The following is a 20821-nucleotide window of genomic DNA, read 5'->3' as shown; positions in this document are numbered from 1 at the left end:
TTTGTATGCAATGGCTTTGGAACCCTGTCTATATGGTCTACGAAGGCGGTTGGAGGGAGTCCCGTTGCCACAACTGACCTTTCATTGCCGCGCTTATGCTGACGATGTGATGCTGGTGGCACGGACAGGCAAAGAAGTACGTACGGCGTTGGCATGGATACAGCGATACGGGATGGCGGCAGGAAGCGTGCTTAATCTACAAAAATCACGCTGCATGAATGTCGGTCGAGGATTACAACCGGGGGAGGAAGGCCCGCTCATGTTAGTTAAGACCATAAAATTCCTAGGTCTTACGTTCCACACGGATGTGCAGCGGACAGCAGCGGATAACTACAGACGCATATTGGAGCTGCTGCGGACAATGGCGCTGTGACAGAAACTAAGAGCGTTGGATATGATTCAGAGGGTGACCTATGTTAACGTATAGCATCGAGACTCACTCACGTAGCGCATGTCCTGCCTTTAACGCGCACAATGGCATCACGGATTCAAGCAACTTTCGGAACCTACGTGAGTGTGGGACACCTGTTTAAGATCCAATACACAACGCTTACGCTACCACCTGGAGAGGGTGGACTTGGTCTAGTGAACGTATATGAAAAGGCACGGGCGTTATTCGTTAGTACGATTTTCCGACAGTGGCGCGGTCAATTTCGCAATATCTCGGGTGCGTTGGCCGATGTACTAGCTCCCACTTCAATGCTGCCCCCACTCAATGTGAGCCATATCTCACCGAAGCTATCACAGTTCAAGTCTTTTTTTTTTTGGAGCTTAGCTATGTCAGAGATTCCTTCCCAACAACACGACTACCGACGAGGCGAGATTTATACCAACTCTTACTGCACCAGTGTCCCAGTAATACCCTGGAAAAGAAGTACCCAGACAAGAACTGGAGACAGATACGGCGCGTTATACGGAACGTTTACCTCCCAACGTCGGTACGCTCAACATGTTATGTGGTGGAAAATAGGAAGTTCGCAACGAATCAACGGCGGCACGCGATTCATTTGGCAGACACTCCACTATGCTTAGGCTGCGCAACAGTGGACACCGATGAACATCGTTTAGCATGTAATTGGACGGCTCCAGTGTGGCACTTGGCACAACAGATGTTACCGATCCTGTTACGCTCCGCCCCTCACACAATTTCATCAGACACACTTTTTTTCCCCCAAGAATCTCATTTTCCGGCCCAAAAAACCAATGCAGTGACATGGGTACGGGGAATGGTGGTGGGTTACGTGTACAACCAATCGGAAAAGGACAAAACTGATTTTTGGCATTTTCTCCTGGACGGACACACGAAGCAGGTACAGCATAAGAAATATGGGCAGGACTTCGCTAATTACTTGCGACTTACATTTACCGACCCGCCGGCCAGATGGGGTGTGACGGGTGAGAGATGAGATAGACGAAGAAGCCGAGATAGACATCGATCACACTCACGGACCCTTAGTTAATTTCGAGAAGACGACCCAGTCTTACACCAGCGTCTGGAGAACGAGTCGATAGATGGTTCTCTTGTTCTATCGAACATCGGGTCGTGAGCAGTTGTCGCCCCCGACACGAATTTCATTTCATTGCTACAGGAGAATGTTTCTTTTGCATTTGTACTATCTGCAATGTCTTCATGTCTTTCATTTGGGCATTTTCAATTTTCTTCATTTCCTTAATCAAATAATTTTCTAATTAGGCACTATTTTGTCAACATATGGACATTGAAGAGACTATTTATGCTGAAGTACAACAAAACATATGTCAACAAAGGTGGTAAGCCTGACATTGGAAATAAAAAAGTAACAAAAAAAAAAATAAAAAACAAAAAAAGTAACAAAAAGATGAAAAAGAAAAAAGAAAAAAAGTTGGTAGAGCAATTTCCCGCGGAAGTCAAAGGTCCCGAATTCGAATCTCGGTCCGGCACACAGTTTTAATCTGCCAGGAAGTTTCTTAATCATATGTAATTATGTAATAAGGAAATATGATTCTGCCTTGAGCAAACACAATCTTTCTTGTTTAACTACCCGTACATGTTTTGGAAAAAGTGTTCCAGGTTCAGTGGGTTTTATCTACTATCTGTAGCAAATAATAGAAAGAAATTATGCGTTATTATATTTACCAGTTTTAGAGATTACTGTGTTTACACTGGAATAAGTAATCACAGAAATAATAACATGGATAATAAATTCATACCTTATTATTACATTTTGGTGTGAACAAGGCTGCTTGGTATTTGCAGTAAAGCTATAATTACAGTCTTCCGGTAGGTTATCTACAGTTAATAAGCTTTTATCAACGTTTTGTTACATAATTTCTTAAATTTTTTGGCCCGACGCGTTATTATGACACTTTACCTTTTTTCCATTGCACTACTGTCAATGTATTGTTTTATTGGGAAGTTCCTGCCCCATCCTGTGCCATCTAGTAGTCACGCCTACTAGATGAGTGGCCTGCCAAGCGAGTGTTATTCGTTCATGAGAAATATTTTCATGATTATGATTCCCACTGCAACTATGCTTGAAATATGAGCCCTAGTACCTATTAGTTAAGCTTTAATTTATTCTCGTCCTCACGTTTTAATGCAACGGAATGGATCACGCATCTGACTAATAGCTATTGCACATATCTGATGGACTCACTCCACCCTGGCAAGGTGACATGTCTTTTCTGTGGTATATATTTTATCCAAAGCTTTGACATCCGAGCAAGAAACTGGAGGTTATGGTAAAATACCTCAACAAAATGGCTACCAACAACTCAATAATCAAGACCACTATTTGTCTCACGTATCTTCTCTTTTATTACAACAAATTCTTTCACTCTAATGTTGCAAAATTTACTGCATTACATTTAAACACAGTAGTTAAACAAGGGATTCTCCACCCAATGGGCATGACATAAGATAAGCATTTTACTATTCTATGGTATAGTAATGTTTCTGTCTATTGCTACAGTGCACGTTCTGGATTGGTAAGGAATCTTTTGCTACTTCATTTTCTCCCACACTCTCGAAATCTCATTCATTAGTACTATAACGATTACTGACTTTCGTGCTGTACTAGGAAAAATAATGCTTGACCCACTAAATTTTCTACTGTCTCATGCAATCACACAGATTAAATACACATATTAAATAACACTGACAGTATAAAAGACATCTCTAAAAACAAAATGTTTGGTTATCTACTCGTTCCGCTTTCCCACATCAAACAAGTCATCCCAGATTCACACGCCACTGACTCACGTAATAATTTTTCGTACCACAAACTCTGGATGACTTATGCACATCTCCCTGTGCAATTCAAACCACATGGTGATGCCAGGGTAGATGGCTGACTCACCATAATTCGCTCTCAGAGTATCTGAATATCATGCTGAGTTCACACGAATGTATCTCGTAGTGGAAGGTTTGGTATTTTATTTACCTCACACACAGTTCCTCAGAGGACAAGCACTTTAACTCACCACGTGGAAATGCTTGTCTCTAATTCAAGTTCTGCACACGCAAATCCTAATTATTTTCAACTTACATTTACAAACGCAAGTATTTCATCTTAATACTACCACACGCAAATATTTCGTCTTGTAATTGAAACACGTGATTTCTTTGTTACTTCGAAAGAATCCTATGCTCCCCATGAATTTTTTTACCTGCCTGTCTTTTTCCGAACAATTTATATAAATCGCCCACCAAACGTTTCTGAAAAGAGAAATTGTTAGTTCATCAACTCCTAAATATTCCACATGCATAATAATTTTACTTAAATTTGTTTTTGTGGAGCGCACATAGAGTACGTCTTCACACCTCAGGAACCAGCGACAGAGTGCTGAAACATGGCCGTTCATCCCGTCATCCCGCGCTTCCGCAGAAGTGGGGGAGGACCTTGCTACCTTATTGGTTAGCCACATTGCTGGCCCTCTGGTGCTCTGGTATACTTCCTTTCTCTGGTTCGGACAAGGTGACCCGAGAACGGTCTCAAAGATGATTATGGAATCTACCTTCACTATCTATGATCAGCAGATGACCAGCCATTCATTCAATTCACAAACATTACCAAAATGGATTCAGGATCTGTTTTTAAGGAAAGGAGCATCTGAATAATTAAATATACAAATTGCTCTTCTTTCCTACATTGGTACCTGGCTTCGGTGTATTAAACAAAATGGTGTTATTATACTAAAAACGCTGTTCTGACAACAACAAAGAAGTATGTTGTACATCTTTTCTATGTCAGGCAGTACCGTACCTCAGTATTTTACTCTTTGGTTAGCATCTCTTCGAAAAAATGTGTTAAAATGTGAGCTGATTGTGTTTAGGCTACTTGAAATGTTGGTTGGGGAGAAGGTGCAGACTATGTGAATGTACTGGAACGTGTCTTTTTATGTGTAAATACATTTAAGCCCCAAAACTAAACTTATCCATGTAAACCGGAGTGAGAAACGCTGTGTTTCTGTATTAATTCCGTGTATGGTCTTTAAATTTTCTTATTATGTAAAATTGTAATTAAGTCTTAAGTGTAGGAGAGCATACAGATGTTAATATTAGCAGACGCAGAGTGAACAACCCAATTTAATGCGATCAGCCGTGCCGCAGTGGAAGTCTCTCGAATATTTTTCCCCCTAGACGCTTCCAGAACATGAAGACGCTGAGGAAAAATGAGAGTGAAGTTGCCTTCAATTGTCTACCTGTATATAAACACGAGCGGAGTCTGGATCGATCTCCCGATGTGTCACTCCCTCTACTGAGGCCCGCTATATATTGACGTCTTTGCTCTAGCTGATCGCTTTCTCTTAACGATCGCTCTCTCGAATGATTTTGTAAGAGGCCTGTGTACTTGAAAGATACTTGTGGGCAATACTTCTGTGCATAATGCGTAACATTAATAATCGGCTTCCGGCCAACGAAAGATGTGTGTGGTCGATCCACTCCATGGTATCAAAGCTGGTTGGACAAAATCTTGAATTATAAGTTTCCTCTCAGGGACAAATTTATCTGTGTCATGTGATAATATATTTTTTTTTTGCTTGGGTGCTTCTGTTAACTAACGGCACACCAGTTAATTACTCTTATCAAAATTAATTCATTAATTACCACTAAACAGTGCCACTGGAACTAAACATTCTTTTTTAATTTAATAATTTAGTATCTACCAGTACTTACTTTTAGTACATGTTGGGTTTTCATGCTTCTACAGGCTCTTAGCGTAGACCTTCGTAGCACGCGCTGTTTCACTGTTTCGGTAGCGTTCTCTTGTTGTGATATCTTGTTTTGCAGTGAAAGTAGGCTCTGGGAGCATGTGCTTATTTCTTTGTCTGTATGTGTCTTGATCTTTCGACATTTCCTTTAAAGTTGAGAACAGGGTTCCATTGCATAGAGCTGTGTATTATTTTATAACTTCCAGTCATTCCAATATGTCTTTTCGTATGTTGTTGTTGTTGTGGTCTTCAGTCCTGAGACTGGTTTGATGCAGCTCTCCATGCTACTCTATCCTGTGCAAGCTTCTTCATCTCCCGGTACCTACTGCAGCCTACATCCTTCTGAATCTGCTTAGTGTATTCATCTCTTGGTCTCCCTCTACGATTTTTACCCTCAACGCTGCCATCCAATACTAAATTGGTGATCCCTCGATGTCTCAGAACATGTCCTACCAACCAATCCCTTCTTCTAGTCAAGTTGTGCCACAAGCTCCTCTTCTCCCCAATTCTATTCAATACCTCCTCATTAGTTACATGATCTACCCATGTAATATTCAGCATTCTTCTGTAGCACCACATTTCGAAAGCTTCTATTCTCTTCCTGTATAAACTATTTATCGTCCACGTTTCACTTCCATACATGACTACGCTCCATACAAATACTTTCAGAAACGACTTCCTGACATTTAAATCTATACTCGATGTTAACAAATTTCTCTTCTTCAGAAACACTTTCCTTGCCATTGCCAGTCTACATTTTATATCCTCTCTACTTCGACCATGGTCAGTAATTTTGCTTCCCAAATAGCAAAACTACTGTACTACTTTAAGTGTCTCATTTGCTAATCTAATTCCCTCAGCATCACCAGACTTAATTCGACTACATTCCATCATCCTCGTTTTGCTTTTGTTGATGACCAACTTTTACCCTCCTTTCAAGACATTGTCCCTTCCATTCTACCGCTCTTCCAAGTCCTTTGAGGTCTCTGACAGAATTACAATGTCATCGGCAAACCTCAAAGTTTTTATTTCTTCTCCATGGATTTTAATACCTACTCCGAACTTTTCCTTTGTTTCCTTTATTGCTTGCTCAATATACAGATTGAATAACATCGGGAATAGGCTACAGCCCTGTCTCACTCCCTTCCCAACCACTGCTTCCATTTCATGCCCCTCAACTCTTATAACTGCCATTTGATTTCTATACAAATTTTAAATAGCCTTTCGCTCCCTGTATTTTACCCCTGCCACCTTCAGAATTTAAAAGAGAGAATTCCAGTCAACATTGTCAAAAGCTTTCTCAAAGTCTACAAATGCTAGAAACGTAGGTTTGCCTCTCCTTAATCTTTCTTCTAAGATAAGTCGTAGGGTCAGTATTGCCTCACCCGTTCGAACATTTCTATGGAATCCCAACTGATCTTCACCGAGGTTGGCTTCTATCAGTTTTTCCATTCGTCTGTAAAGAATTCGCATTAGTATTTAGCAGCTGTGACTTATTAAGCTGATAGTTCGGTAATTTTCACATCTGTCAACACCTGCTTTCTTTGGGATTGAAATTATTATATTCTTCTTGAAGTCTGAGGGTATTTCGGCTGTCTCTTACATCTTGCTCACCAGCTGGTAGAGTTTTGTCAGGACTCGTTCTCCCAAGAATGTCAGTAGTTCTAATGGAATATTGTCTACTCCTGGGGCCTTGTTTCGATCCAGGTCTTTCAATGCTCTGTCAAACTCTTTACGCAGTATCATATCTCCCATTTGATCTTCATCTACATCCTCTTCCATTTCTATAATATTGTCCTCAAGTACGTCGCCCTTGTATGGACCCTCTATATACTCCTTCCACCTTTCTGCTTTCCCATCTTTGCTTAGAAGCTTAGAACTGGGTTTCCATCTGAGCTCTTGATATTCATACAAGTGGTTCTCTTTTCTGCAAAGGTCTCTTTAATTTTCCTGTAAGCAGTATCTATTTTACCCCTAGTGAGATAAGCCTCTACATCCTTACATTTGTCCTCTAGCCATCCCTGTTTAGCCATTTGCACTTCCTGTCGATCTCATTTTTGAGACGTTTGTATTCCTTTATACCTGTTTCATTTACTGCAAATTTTATATTTTCTCCTTTCATCAGCTAAATTCAATATTTCTTGTGTTACCCAAGGGTTTCGACTAGCCCTTGTCTTTTTACCTATGTTTTCCTCTGCTGCATTCACTATTTCATCCCTCAAAGTTACCCATTCTTCGTCTACTGTACTTCTTTCCCCCATTCCTGTCAATTGTTCCCTTATGCTCTCCCTGAAACTCTGTACAACCTCTGGTTCTTTCAGTTTATCCAGGTCCCATCTCCTTAAATTCCCACATTTTTGCAGTTTCTTCAGTTTTAATCTACAGGTCATAACCAATAGATTGTGGTCAGAGTCCACATCTGCCCCTGGAAATATCTTACAATTTAAAACCTGGTTCCTGAATCTCTGTCTTACCATTATATAATCTGTCTGATACCTTTTAGTATCTCCAGGGTTCTTCTATGTATACAACCTTATTTCATGATTCTTGAACCAAGTGATAGCTATGATTAAGTTATGCTCTGCGCAAAATTCTACCAGGCGGCTTCCTCTTTCATTCCTTAGCCCCAATCCATATTCACCTACTATGTTTCCTTCTCTCCCTTTTCCTACGGATGAATTCGAGTCACCCATGACTATTAAATTATCGTCTCCCTTCACTGCCTGAATAATTTCTTTTATCTCATCAATTTATTCATCATATGCAGAGCTAGTTGGCATTTAAACTTGTACTACTGTAGTAGGCGTGGGCCTTGTGTCTATCTTGGCCTCAATAATGCGTTCACTATGCTGTTTGTAGTAGCTTACCCGCAATCCAATTTTTTTTCATTATTAAACATACACCTGCATTACCCCTATTCGCTTTTGTATTTATAAGCCTGTATTCACCTGACCAGAAGTCTTGTTCCTCCTGCCACCGATCTTCACTAATTCCCACTATGTCTAACTTAAACCTATGCATTTCCCTTTTTAAATTTTCTTACCTACCTGCCCGATTAAGGGATCTGACATTCCACGCTCCGATCCGTAGAACGCCAGTTTTCTTTCTCCATCGTAAGTTTATTCTAAGTTGCTGTGGAGGGCTATTGCTGCATTTAAGGATTTTTAAGTCTGTGTTTGTGTCTGTTGGTCTGTGACTTGTCCTTAAATTAATCTTGAAAAGCAGAATGACTGCTGTTGCTCTCAAGTGCCTTCTATGTTCAGTTGATGTGATGTTGAAATTTCTACTTGTTTGTCGAATATAAATTAAGTTGCAGGCTTGGCACATGGGCTGGTAATCCCAGATGTGTTGTGGTTGTATGTGATAGTGTTAGTTGAACTGGGTTTCTTTTCCATAGGGTTATCATTTCTGTAGAGATTTTAGGACTTGTTTTTTGAATGTACTGCTATTCTGGGACCTTGTTTTTGTTGTAGATGAGTGTGTATCATTTGTTTGTTGTTGTGGATGTTTCTTTTTCGGAGATTTTGATGTTCTGTATGCCTTTGGTTGTGTATTGGTGTTGATCTTTATGCTATTGTGCGCTGGCTGCATTTTTCTTTCTTAACTTTTTGGGTTAATTGGTCTATAATGTTTGTTTTGAATCTATTCTCAACTGCCATATGTCTGATTATTTGCAGCTCATTTTTGTATTTGTTTTGATTAAAAGGAGTTTTACACAATTTGCTTAGCATGTGTCGGAACCTTGCTTCCTTGTGCCTTTGCTCAAGGCAGAACACATTTTCTTTTACATATCAGGAAGCAAACGCGGAAAAGGAACGATCCCCGGTCGCAAAATAATTATCTTACGTAACTAATCTGAAACACATACATGATATACATACCTAATGGTGTATACGATTCCTGTTGTACAGTACTTGCTGGGTAAACTGTTAGTTTTGCATGCTGTGCATAGCCATCATAAATCAATAAGGTGCTTGAATTATAGCATCAGGAATCAGAATGCAGTGTGCAGAAGAATATTATATGGTGTCACCCTCTATGTATAGCACATGAACATGACAAACTCATTGTGTTTAAAGGAACAGCTGTACAAACGTACATGTTCATGCCTTGTCGATACAGCCATTATGTTTCCATGGTTGTGGTCTGTCTGGGATGTCCCTAAGACCTTTAATGGACAAGTTCCCATTACCTTCTCCATTCCATGCCGTTGACCAACGTAATTCATTTCTAGGGGGGATTTCTAACCCCTAGCAAAATAGAGTGCATTGTTGTCAGTTCGCTCTTTCACTCCCGTAGCTAACACTTGGTTTAAAAATCATGAAAGAAGGTTGTATACGTGGAAGAACCCTGGAGATACTAAAAGGTATCAAATAGATTATATAATGGTAAGACAGAGATTTAGGAACCAGGTTTTAAGTTGTAAGACATTTCCAGGGGCAGATGTGGACTCGGACCACAATCTATTGGTTATGACCTATAGATTAAAGCTGAAGAAACTGCAAAAATGTGGGAAATTAAGGAGATGGGACCTGGATAAACTGAAAGAACCAGAGGTTGTACAGAGTTTCAGGGAAAGCATAAGGGGACGATTGACAGGAATAGGGGAAAGAAATACAGTAGAAGAAGAATGTGTAGCTCTGAGGGATGAAGTAGTGAAGGCAGCCGAGGATAAAGTAGGTAAAAAGACGAGGGCTGCTAGAAACCCTTGGGTAGCACAAGAAATATTGAATTTAATTGATGAAAGGAGAAAATATAAAAAATGCAGTAAATGAAGCAGCCAAAAAGGAATACAGACGTCTCAAAAATGAGACCGACAGGAAGTGCAAAATGGCTAAACAGGGATGGCTAGAGGACAAATGTAAGGATGTAGAGGCTTATCTCACTAGGGGTAAGATAGATACTGCCTACAGGAAAATTAAAGAGACCTTTGGAGAGAAGAGAACCACGTGTATGAATATCAAGAGCTCAGATGGCAACCCAGTTCTAAGCAAAGAAGGGAAGGCAGAAAGGTGGAAGGAGTATATAGAAGGTTTATACAAGGGTGATGTACTTGAGGACAATATTATGGAAATGGAAGAGGATGTAGATGAAGACGAAATGGGAGATACGATACTGCGTGAAGAGTTTGACAGAGCACTGAAAGACCTGAGTCGAAACAAGGCCCCAGGAGTAGACAACATTCCATTGGAACTACTGACGGCCTTGGGAGAGCCAGTCGTGACAAAACTCTACCAGCTGGTGAGCAAGATGTATGAGATAGGCGAAACACCCTCAGACTTCAAGAAGAATATAATAATTCCAATCCCAAAGGAAGCAGGTGCAGACAGATGTGAAAATTACCCAACTATCAGTTTAATAAGTCACAGCTGCAAAATACTAACGCGAATTCTTTACAGACGAATGGAAAAACTGGTAGATGCGGACCTCGGGGAGGATCAGTTTGAATTCCGTCGAAATGTTGGAACATGTGAGGCAATACTGACCTTACGACTTATCTTAGAAGAAAGATTAAGAAAAGGCAAACCTACGATTCTAGCATTTGTAGACTTAGAGAAAGCTTTCGACAATGTTGACTGGAATACTCTCTTTCAAATTCTGAAGGTGGCAGGGGTAAAATACAGGGAGCGAAAGGCTACTTACAATTTGTTCAGAAACCAGATGGCAGTTATAAGAATCGAGGGGCATGAAAGGGAAGCAGTGGTTGGGAAAGGTGTGAGACAGGGTTGTAGCCTCTCCCCGATGTTATTCAATCTGTATATTGAGCAAGCAGTAAAGGAAACAAAACAAAAATTTGGAGTAGGTATTAAAATTCATGGAGACGAAGTAAAAACTTTGAGGTTCGCCGATGACATTGTAATTCTGTCAGAGACGGCAAAGGACTTGGAAGAGCAGTTGAACGGAATGGACAGTGTCTTGAAAGGAGGATATAAGATGAACATCAACAAAAGCTAAACGAGAATAATGGAATGTAGTCAAATTAAATCGGGTGATGGTGAGGGAATTAGATTAGGAAATGAGACACTTAAAGTAGTAAAGGAGATTTGCTATTTAGGAAGTAAAATAACTGATGATGGTCGAAGCAGAGAGGATATAAAATGTAGACTGGCAATGGCAAGGAAAGTGTTTCTGAAGAAGAGAAATTTGTTAACATCGAATATAGATTTATGTATCACGAAGTCGTTTCTGAAAGTGTTTGTTTGGAGTGTGGCCATGTATGGAAGTGAAACATGGGCGATAACTAGTTTGGACGAGAAGAGAATAGAAGCTTTCGAAATGTGGTACTACAGAAGAATACTGAAGATAAGGTGGATAGATCACGTAACTAATGAGCGAGGTGTTGAATAAGATTGGGGAGAAGAGAAGTTTGTGGCACAACTTGACTAGAAGAAGGGATAGGTTGCTACGACATGTTTTGAGGCATCAAGGGATCACAAATTTAGCGTTGGAGGGTAGCGTGGAGGGTAAAAATCGTAGAGGGAGACCGAGAGATGAGTACACTAAGCAGATTCAGAAGGATGTAGGTTGCAGTAGGTACTGGGAGATGAAGCAGCTTGCACAGGATAGAGTAGCATGGAGAGCTGCATCAAACCAGTCTCAGGACTGAAAACAACAACAACAACAGGGAGGAACAGTAGGAAACGTGATATAGAGTTATGATCAGTTTACAAATCTACAACTAGACCAGAAGATCATCCCACAGTTCACATGTCTAACAAACTTTCTTCATTCTTCCATCTTAATGTGCCGCTTTTGTATTACACAAAGAGAGAGGCGGCGAAGCGATATCCGTGCAGTCGCGACAACACTGGGTGTGTTACAGGAATCAGCGAGATAATCAGGATAATGATGATAATGGGCAAGGGGCACTATATCGTAGTGTGTGGATAAGCTGAAAATCAGGATCTGACAGAAGGCGTGCTGGCACAGTCCACGCAGTTGGTATGAGCATAGTGTCCAGTGGCGTACTGATCAGAGCATCTGTCTGGTAAGAAGCAAACCCCGGATAGAATAGCAGTTCAGTATAATTTGACAGCTTGTGAGTATGTGGGCGCTATTCTGCCATTCTGCGCAACAGATTAACTTGAGATGTACCCTTTACCCTGTGGCTCCTGCAAGATGCAATTTCCACCCCCACACTACTACAGAAGTCAGACAGAAGCTCGTAACGTTCTAAAGAGAAATGCCTGAAAAACTTTCAGCAATAAATATCTTCTGGCGTCATCCGCTGTAATGACACAAAAATTCACAAAATTACTTACGTATCTAGTGGGATACTTGGGTACTGGAGTAGTGCTAGTTAGTGGAAAAGAAGAAAAAAAACGTGAAACTAACGAAAATTATTATTTTTACTGCAGAAATTCCGAGAAATCACAATGGCACTTTTAGTTATGAACTGAACACGTTATTTCCGGGTTCTTTTCGGAATGTGTAGTTACCTCTTAAGGAAAGAATTCGCTAATGAAATTTCTATACAAAGTTTAAGATTGTTATTGATTAGGCAGAATGCTTGAGATCCGCACCTACTCAACTTGAATAATTATCCGTCAGAATGTTGCTAGGTACGGTCGATTCTGTCACGTGTGAAATGCAGTGAAGTGTACTGTTGTGGAGGAAATATGGGGCTCGCAAGAGCTGTAACACACAATACCTTAAGCTGCGACGACTGGTGCCTGCGCCGCTCGCTGCTGACAAATAACACAACTATCTCTTTCTCTCTGGATTGACCTTCACCAATCAAACTCTCCCTACGCTTGATGAAGTGAAGGACTCCTATTCGCCCCTAGTCTAGCTATTGGCGCGGTACACCGGTCAGATAACCAGTCCACTGCGATGCCACTCGAAAATTCGCTCGCGGGCGTTTAACTATAACTCTGTCCGTTCACACCCCATAATAAGTGAGGCGGCCAACACAGTGAAAAACGCTTAATTGCAAGGACTCAATATAGAGTCGCACACCGATTCGCTCTCGACAGAGGTGCTATCCCAGTGAAGTACTTACGAGATACTTGTTCCTCGCCAGACGTGAAGGGGTATACCTTTCGCTCTCTTCCATTACTCCTTTAGCTCAAGGCGTCAGGAATATCGTCTGCCAACCAGCATTGCTCGTCTAAAACGGGAGAATGACCTTTCCTGTAAGGCGATCAATCAGTAAGTCTGTAGCATCGGCGTTTGGCGTTTGCTGTCTCCCTGTGAAAACCTCTGCAACTGCGTGCTGTCTTTGTAAAGAATGCGTAGGCTAGGTGCTCCCACACAATGCCGCGGAATTTGCTTTTAAGCCGAACACGGTGTCGTTCTCCCCTTTCACTCGGGCAAACGCTGTCCGCTCCAGGGGGGCCGGCCACAGTGGCTGTGCGGTTCTAGGCGCTACAGTCTGGAACCAAGCGACCGCTACAGTCGCAGGTTCGAATCCTGTCTCGGGCATGCATGTCTGTGACGTCCTTTGGTTGGTTAGGATTAATTAGTTCTAACTTCTAGGCGACTGATGACCTCAGAAGTTAAGTCGCATAGTGCTCAGAACCATTTAACCATTTGAACTGCTCCACGGGCGGTCGAAGTTGACTCGTTCTCTGAAGGGACCGGCCTCCCAGCGTACGGTCTGTCTTTCTCGAACCAAAAGCTCCTGTTACCGTCATGTCTGGAATGTGTGTGTCTACGCCAGCGTCGAGTATCTCAACCCCAATGCGCACTTGTTATTTGCATATCGTGGACATGAATTCATACAACATTGACTTTATCTGATCAAGTTTGGGGTCGAATGAAACGTCTTGATGTTCGGAATATGATTGTGAGGGCGAAATATGTAAGCAATGAAGGTCAGTAGACCACGACATCTTCCACAGTTTCCCCATTGATTTCAGTCAATGCTTGCTCACAGCTAATGCTGTAATTGCCTTGTGTCTTAACTACATCTGAAAATAAGATAAACGTAATCGCTTTGAATCCAATCGGATCGAAAACAGTTTTAAATGACAAAATTTTATAACACATATAACATTTCAGTTAGCTAGGATATTACATTAGTTTTACGTATTACAAATACGTTGAGAAGAACTGAGAGAACTTTGGGAAGCAAAATAAGAAAGGAAATAGAAATGAAATTCCTTAAAATTATGGGTACACCTGCTCTTGTCTGTGGTTCCGAGTCATGGACAGTAACAGAAAAGAAGGATCGCATATATAGGGAGCAGAAATGAGGTTCCTGAGACAAGTAAGGGGTGCAATAAAATAGATAAAATAGGGAATGAAATTTAAGATCAGTTGGAAAAATCTTGTCATTAACTAAAAAGGTAGAAGATAATAGACTGAAGTGGAAGTATCACGTTGATAGAATGATAGGAAATCGACTGGCAAGAAAGATAATAAATTATGGGTTGAATGGAAACAGAGAAATAGGTACAGCAAAATGAGCTTTACACAATAACGTCCTCTTAGGTCCGAATCCAAGCAGATAAGCGAATGACAAAGGAAAGATAGTTCATGCATAGAAGGATAAGATTCAATGGAATAACATGTCCATTTTAGTTCTATCTCTTCTTCCTTGACATAACTTGTTGGTTCAAATGGCTTTGAGCACTATGGGACTCAACTGCTGTGGTCATCAGTCCCCTAGAACTTAGAACTACTTAAACCTAACTAACCTAAGGACATCACGCACATCCATGCCCGAGGCAGGATTCGATCCTGCGACCGTAGCAATGCCACAGTTCCGGACTGCGCGCCTAGAACCGCGAGACCACCGCGGCCGGCCATAACTTGTTGGTTCTTTATAAAATTTATCGTGATATTTAGTTTTCATTTTCTCAAACGCAAGACCTCCCAGGAGAAACAGTACAATATCCGTACCTATACCAGTTATTTGGCGCTTCACTGTATAGTGTAATTGTTTTAACAGTCATCGATAGCTGGTGAAATGGGAAATAGCATAGGTTTGTAACAAAAGAGGTGAAGGAATAATACTTTTGTTTTTATACCTACCATGGGCTATTCATATGATATTGATCTTACTTGTCCTCAGTTGATTGATTAATAGTAGATTGTTTGGTTATTCTATTACAGCAGCTGATGCATTATCACACTATGGTGACAAGCATATCGACAACGTCATAATTTAAGTCCGAATATGTGTAGTGACGGTTACACGTTGAATAAGGTGTGTGCATGCCTTAGTTTGTAAATAATTTAAGTTTTTTTCGTATAGTTCAATAACTGTCATCAAGTAAATGTGGTGTGGGCATCGGCCTTGCCCCAGTGGAAACACCGGTTCCCGTCAGATCACCAAAGTTAAGCGCTGTAGGGTACGGCCGGCACTTGGATGGGTGACCATCCGGGCCGCCATGCGGCGTTGCCGTTTTTCGGGGTGCTCTCAGTCTCGTGATGCCAATTGAGGAGCTACTCGACCGAATAGTAGCAGCTCCGGTCACAGAAAACCATCGTAACGACCACACACCCCTACTATCTACATCCTCACTGAGGATGACAAAGCGGTCGGATGGTCCCGATGGGCCAATGGACCACTTGTGGCCTGAAAACGAAGTGTTTGTTTATATGTCGTTCAAATGGTTCAAACGGCTCTGAGCACTAGGGGATTTAACATCTGTGGTCATCAGTCCCCTAGAACGTACAACTACTTAAACCTAACTAACCTAAGGACATCACTCACATCCATGCCCGAGGCAGGATTCGAACCTGCGACAGTAGCAGTCGCGCGGCTCCGGACTGAGCGCCTTAACCGCGAGACTACCGCGGCCGGCTTTATACACTCCTGGAAATGGAAAAAAGAACACATTGACACCGGTGTGTCAGACCCACCATACTTGCTCCGGACACTGCGAGAGGGCTGTACAAGCAATGATCACACGCACGGCACAGTGGACACACCAGGAACCGCGGTGTTGGCCGTCGAATGGCGCTAGCTGCGCAGCATTTGTGCACCGCCGCCGTCAGTGTCAGCCAGTTTGCCGTGGCATACGGAGCTCCATCGCAGTCTTTAACACTGGTAGCATGCCGCGACAGCGTGGACGTGAACCGTATGTGCAGTTGACAGACTTTGAGCAATGGCGTATAGTGGGCATGCGGGAGGCCGGGTGGACGTACCGCTGAACTGCTCAACACATGGGGCGTAAGGTCTCCACAGTACATCGATGTTGTCGCCAGTGGTCGGCGGAAGGTGCTCGTGCCCGTCGACCTGGGACCGGACCGCAGCGACGCACGGATGCACGCCAAGACCGTAGGATTCTACGCAGTGCCGTAGGGGACCGCACCGCCACTTCCCAGCAAATTAGGGACACTGTTGCTCCTGGGGTATCGGCGAGGACCACTCGCAACCGTCTCCATGAAGCTGGGCTACGGTCCCGCACACCGTTAGGCCGTCTTCCGCTCATGCCCCAACATCGTGCAGCCCGTCTCCAGTGATTTCGCGACAGGGGTGAATGGAGGGACGAATGGAGACGTGTCGTCTTCAGCGATGAGAGTCGCTTGTGCCTTGGTGCCAATGATGGTCGTATGTGTGTTTGGCGCCGTGAAGGTGAGCGCCACAATCAGGACTGCACACGACCGAGGCACACAGGGCCAACACCTGGCATCATGGTGTGGGGAGCGATCTCCTACACTGGCCGTACACCTCTGGTGATCGTCGAGGGGACACTGAATAGTGCACGGTACATCCAAACCGTCATCGAACCCATCGTTCTACCATTCCTAGACCGGCAAGTGAACTTGCTGTTCCAACAGGACAATGCACGTCCGCATGTATCCCGTGCCACCCAACGTGCTCTAGAAGGTGTAAGTTAACTACCCTGGCCAGCAAGATCTCCGAATCTGTCCCGCATTGAGCATGTTTGGGACTGGATGAAGCGTCATCTGACGTGGTCTGCACGTCCAGCACGAACGCTGGTCCAACTGAGGCGCCAGGTAGAAATGGCATGGCAAGCCGTTCCACAGGACTACATCCAGCATCTCTACGATCGTCTCCATGGGAGAATAGCAGCCTGCATTGCTGCGAAAGGTGGATATACACTGTACTAGTGCCGACATTGTGCATGCTCTGTTGGCTGTGTCTATGTGTCTGTGGTTCTGTCAGTGTGATCATGTAATGTATCTGACCCCAGGAATGTGTCAATAAAGTTTCCCCTTCCTGGGACAATGAATTCACGGTGTTCTTATTTCAATTTCCAGGAGTGTATGTCGTACTAATGCACACTTTCCCATGCTGGGAAGATGGTCAGGTATTGAAGTGTAGACGTGTGTGGGCAGAAAGGTGTTAATCTGTAGCTGCAGCTCTGATCTAGTTATTGGTGCTATCACGACCGTGCTGAAAACATAAGGAAACAAAATATGTGACCTGTCTGTGATAAGACTGTTACGCGCAGAAAAGAAACTAACACAGTGAAGTGGAAGCATATTAAGGTACAGATTATCACTGTACTGCACTTTTACCCCTTAACAGCCTGTGTATGTATGTTGAGAAATTGGCGGTCATTGCAATACAAGCATACTGTGTCACGAATTATAAACCCTGGATGTGTCCCATTAGCGCAAATTCCTCCATCCTTATACAATGAAAACATGACTGACTTGTAGATACAGAAAATAATAACGCAAACGTCGCAGAAGCAGAAACACACACATACACACACACACACACACACACACACACACACACACACACACACACACACACGTTGGCTGATGAGACAGCAACAGGGAGACAGCTGTTATTTCTTGTACTGTGTCAGAATTACTGAAAACTGAATACGCTCGCAGACAGACGAGCCGTCTCCTCGATGTCCTTTGTTACGCTACAAAGGCAGGATTGACGCATCTCAATCCTCTCGACAGGCCTGAGCGGCCGAGAGAGATTGGCGTCGTCGCCGAGCGCAGCGCCGTGGCGGCAGCTGCCGGAAACAGCGGTCCGCGCATGCGCAGAGCCGGCCGCCCGCTGCTTGGCATTCAGCTCGCTCCGGCGCGGCTCCATCCTAGCGCGTTGCGCTCTTCATTAGCAGCGGCGCTGTGCTGCGCGGGGGCCGGCGCGGGCGGCGCCGGGAAGAAAGCGTCCACTCGCCGGCGGTATTTTCAGCGAAACGGCCGTCCGGCGGACACCATTGATCAGCATCTGGCCGGCGGTTCCGCTACATTACGTGCTGAAGGTCTGCTCCATTTGTGAGTGCAGTCATCTGCAGCTGCTGCCAGATCCTGTGGAAGTCTTCTTGCATATGTCATATTCCTGACGATGACCACCTGCAAGGTGATCGAAACGTTGCCATAAGCTCACGGGGAAAAACGTTATTCATCACTCTTAAAAGACAGTATTTTCATTTAATAATGTTGTTGCTACTTGCTAAAGCAATTACAATAAATTCAGCACACAGTTCAATGTCAAAGCATGAAAATAAACAGAGATCCATTCTTTCAGTGCGGATGCACACCAAGCCCGATATCTTGTATGAATCCCAATTGGTGAATAAGAAAATAATGGGTAGGTCACGCAACGTTTGTAGTGTGTAACACGCTGGGAATTTGGGTCAGATGGGAAGTGTCCTAGGACAGCCTAAGCGCTTAAGGCGGCCACTCCCGTTAAGAAGCAGATTAGGGTTCGAGTGCCGGTCTGGCAAAAATTTTCATCTGCAACCATCGATTCATTTCAATGCCCAAATACAGCTGATATCAGTAAAATCACTGAATAAGCAACTAGGGGTATTCCATGACGAACGTCGCAGTTTTGTAGGTCTTATGGAAGAAACAGGAAGCAAAGGGTCAAATGTGATGAACAACTTACATACAGCATAATGTGTATTGCTGCTAGGATCACGTTCAAGTTTCTTCGAATGGTTTTCAACGTTCCCTGGTGGTTCCAACCTGCGTATTAGAACGAAAGTCTTAGCCACGCCACACTTCAGACCTATCAGATCATGAGCGATAGGGTTGCAGAGACATGGTGTCCTTAGAGAAGGGTTGAATAGTAAGGGAGTGGCAGTGGCAGCACAGTGTCTAAAGTTAACAAGAACAACATTCTTTCCCACGTCGCTCTGTACATTGTCGTTTTCGACTGCGAAGTGAACTCCACGAGGAAAGGTGCATTTTCATTGACGCCTTCTATACCACCCCTTTAGGCATTTTCGTGTTAATTCTGAGAAGTCATGAGTCTACAATGTTTTCCTCGGCCATCCATAACAAAACCAAGGAATATCAACGTTAGGAGTCCAATGCAAAGACATCAAAGGAAGCGGGTAACATGTAGTTGAGGGACTCTGGGTGACGATTTCCCCATCGTGTGACTATGGCGTTGGGCAGAACTATGGTGAAATTGGGCGTCCGTGTGACGTTGTTAAACCACCATACACCGCACATGGTGTTGCTTTTTGCGCATGTGCTGACCGTTGCACTTTGAAGTGTCGCTGAGTCGGCTGACGAAGCAAGGCATCAAGCTTTAGCAGTGCACCACTGCAGAAGAGGTTGCAAGAATCTTTCAGAAAAATTTCAAACTTCTGCGTTTGAAGTGGGAGACAGTTATGGGGTTGGAAAGAAAGCGCTGCATTATGCAGTGCGTGTATTTTGTATGTGTATTGGACCAGGGACCTAGAGACGATGGAGAGGCTTCGTCCTGCTGTAGCCCTCAGTAGTACACTACCCCACAACAGACCGCAGAAGTCCAGTCACCTACCGCCACCCCACACTGAACCCAGGGTTACTGTGGGGTTCGGGCGCCAGTAGACTCAACTCCCTCCCCCCTCCCCCAATCACGCCCCACCCCCTCAACCACTGGGAACGTCTCATACCAGACGAGTGTAGCCGAAATTGTTAGTGTGGTAGAGTAATTATGGTGTACACGTACGTGGAGACAGTATTTGCGCACCAATCGCCGAAACTGTGTAACTGAGGCGGAATAAGGGGAACCAGCCCACATTCGCCGAGGCAGATGGTAAACCGTATAAAATCCATCCACAGCCTGGCCGGCACACCGAACGTCGAAACTAATCCCGCAGGTGGATTCGTGCCGGGGACCTGCGCGCCTTACCGCTCTCCAAGCAGCGCGTTAGATCGCACTGCTAGCCGGGCGGGCTTAAGCAGTGAATTATCGTTGTATGACTTACTTCACTGGAGTTGAGCGCATCGTTTCCAACAGGGTATCGTATAGTTGTTACGTTCAACAATTCCCTAATACTACTGATCACACACCAGAAAGCGTGACGGAAACCGTTATTCGGGTTTCTGTGTCTAACTGTCCGATGCAATGGAGCTAAATCAATAATTATGAGAAAATCTGCTAGGATGGAGATATATATTTTTGGAAGTTTTCCGTCAATTGGTACCACAACAGTCAGTAATCTTTCAATTATTCACAGGGGATTCGCTTAATTACACACGAAATCAGTAGACAAAGCAGCACTGTCATTGTATGTAAGTAGCAACGGTTGGCATATTATTTTTTGAAGGGTTGTAAAGGACTGTCACAACGTAAAAGATAAACTTGGGATATCAGTACAGCTGTAGAAAACTTCTTGTGAGAGTGGTATAAATTTAACTGTTAATATAATAATGTTTGCATTAGGCATTGTTAGGAAGTGTGTTACAAACAAAATTAATTAATGAATTAAAATTGTATGTTCTATTATCGTATTTGAGTAAA

Source organism: Schistocerca gregaria, chromosome 5 (assembly GCF_023897955.1).
Source record: "Schistocerca gregaria isolate iqSchGreg1 chromosome 5, iqSchGreg1.2, whole genome shotgun sequence".
Lineage (NCBI taxonomy): Eukaryota > Metazoa > Arthropoda > Insecta > Orthoptera > Acrididae > Schistocerca > Schistocerca gregaria.
This window is presented reverse-complemented; position numbering follows the sequence as displayed.